Source organism: Electrona antarctica (assembly GCF_951216825.1).
Source record: "Electrona antarctica genome assembly, chromosome: 21".
In the NCBI taxonomy this organism is placed as follows: Eukaryota; Metazoa; Chordata; class Actinopteri; order Myctophiformes; family Myctophidae; genus Electrona; species Electrona antarctica.
This window is the reverse complement of record NC_136802.1, coordinates 25,391,875-25,394,425: the sequence shown is the minus strand read 5'-3', so window position 1 is coordinate 25,394,425 and position 2,551 is coordinate 25,391,875.

The following is a 2,551-nucleotide window of genomic DNA, read 5'->3' as shown; positions in this document are numbered from 1 at the left end:
CTCTCCTTGGCTCAGGAGGCAGAGCAGTTTCCAGCAGTCTGGAAATCTGAAGTCTCCTGTTTCGATACTGGCTCCTCCTCCAGTGTTCCTGAACAAGACACTGTACCCCCAGCCGCTACTGATGAGCACTGAGCAGGTTAGTGCTATGCATGACTGCCTCCGTCGTAACTGAGCAGGTTAGTGCTATGCATGACTGCCTCCGCTCCGTCGTCACTGTGCAAATGGGAAAATGTGATGCAGGCATTGTAATTGCTTTGAATGTTTGGTAAATTAGAAATGTGCTATAATTCCCATATCTCTAGTAGTGCATCCTGTCTGGGGTTGGCAGATCAAAGTGTGACTTGTATTCGTACCATCCGGTCGCAGGAGTTATAAATTCACTCTCCTTCCCATAGACATTTCAAAAAGTATTTATTTAAAGACCTTTTAAGCGTCGTACGAAGCCAACTCGAGTCGTGACAAATCATGACAACACACACAATATTTTGGACCAAACAAATAAATAAGAAAAACAACAAAAACAGTGTTGTAACCTGCCGTTTTTTTCTACTTTCTAATTCTTTGTTTGGCCCGAAAAACTGTGTTTGTTGTCATGATTTGTCACGACAAGAGTTGGCTTTGTCCGCGACGTAAACGTCTTTAAATAAATACTTTCTGAAATATCTATGAGGTAAATGAACAGAGAATCATTTCCTGGGCCCTGGTAGGGGGCGAGACTGCGGCGCTCTATAGTGATTGCCCCTGCACTGCACCTGTTCTGGATCAATATACACAGTATAAGATATAGAACTTGAATCAGTATTTAGGTCAGCAGCTACAGGTATCCCCGTCTCTAAGGTTTAGTGCCGGTGTGTACCAGAGATGCCCTCATAGCACACTAAGTACAGTAAAACGAAGATACACATCCACCCACCCTATAATTGTTGCATTGTGTTGTTGTTGTTGTTGTTGTTGTTGTTGTTGTTGTTGTTGTCGTCGTCATCTGTCTTCCCATCAGGCTTTGTAAACAAAGTTGCTCGTTCCAACCTGTCTGTGGTTAGACTGTTTGAACTCTAATGAGAATGAGATGATATAGAAGGAAAACATGGATTGCAACAGCCATAGTAAAATGGCTTGTGTAGAGCATTTAACATCATGACATGCACACATTTCCGCACAGCGTGGGCCTGACATCCAACAGATTTAATACCTGTGTGGGATGGAGCGATAGCTGATTAAAGCAGTCTGGCCTGAGTCAAAACGATTGCATTCTGAGCCAGGTGTGACTGCACACCTGTTGTGTATCAAATCGATGCACAATCAGTGCACAACTCGGACATTCCACCCTCTGGAGAGAACCCCTGTTATGATAGTATGTCCTTTTGCTTTGTCTTACCCACTCTCTATAATAAATGTGTTTTTGAACATCTACTCAACGATGTCCCAGTTTCAGAGGAACCCCAGGAAAGCCACAGAGGTGCTTCAACCTGATGAACTACTTCCAACCCGTTTTGGCTTGCTTGTAGCTTGTAGCTCGTTATTTTAGCTTTTCATTATACAAATACAGTATATAGGGCAAGTGGGTAAGACCAGGAACTGTACTGTACCGTAGTAGTCTTGTGCAGAATAGAGGAATCACAACAGCAGCTAATATTGGTGCCGCTGGGTTTTCATTTGAACGCAAACCCACCACACAAAGTACACTGTGGTGGTGACGTATTGTTTTCTTTTTTCATGGGTATTTTCCAAGTTGTTTTGTCTGCCACTTAAGATGTTCAATACTTGTAAATGTACCAGTTACATTATTTAATCCCTAAGGTACCACATATTGGACTCTTGGAGGTTGACCAGCTGAAAGTGTGAGCAACAAGCATTCTACAACATTGCTATTTGGTTCAGTGGTGGCAATGGAGTCAATTCAGTTTATTGTTTGTCTTTGATCCTGGGAGAATTAGGCTTCAAATCCTATTGTCTAAGAGGGTCTATTTATATTTTAGTGAGATATTGTGTTTTGGGAAATGTGAAGTTTGTTATTCTGTTATTCTGTTTGTGTGTGTGTGTGTGTGTGTGTGTGTGTGTGTGTGTGTGTGTGTGTGTGCGTGCGTGCGTGTGTGCGTGCGTGCGTGCGTGCGTGCGCGGGTGTGGCTTAGTGCTGGCAATTTTTGTACTTTGTATCACTGCACTAAGCTGGGTGGGAAAACAACCGCAGTGGAAGTCTGTGTGTGGGCGTGCGTGTGTGTGTGTGTGCATGCACGTGTGCGTCTGACTGACAGAGCACAAGATCAAAGCTGGGCTGGGCCCAATCCGGCATTAAACAATGAGCAAGAGCCTGATTTGTAGATGGAAAATATGCTATTTGGAATTGGAACTTTCTTAAGCCAACCTAAAACAAAATAGTGGTGTTTTATTCCAATTTTACAAACATTTCCAATGTAAACAAACCCAATACACCCCAAAATACAATATAATCTTCTATCAAGAGTTCCGACAATCACCTAATCCTGGAGAATAATAAGGATGGATGGATGGATTTCGACGGGAAATGTACGATTCCATAGTTAATTAACTGCGA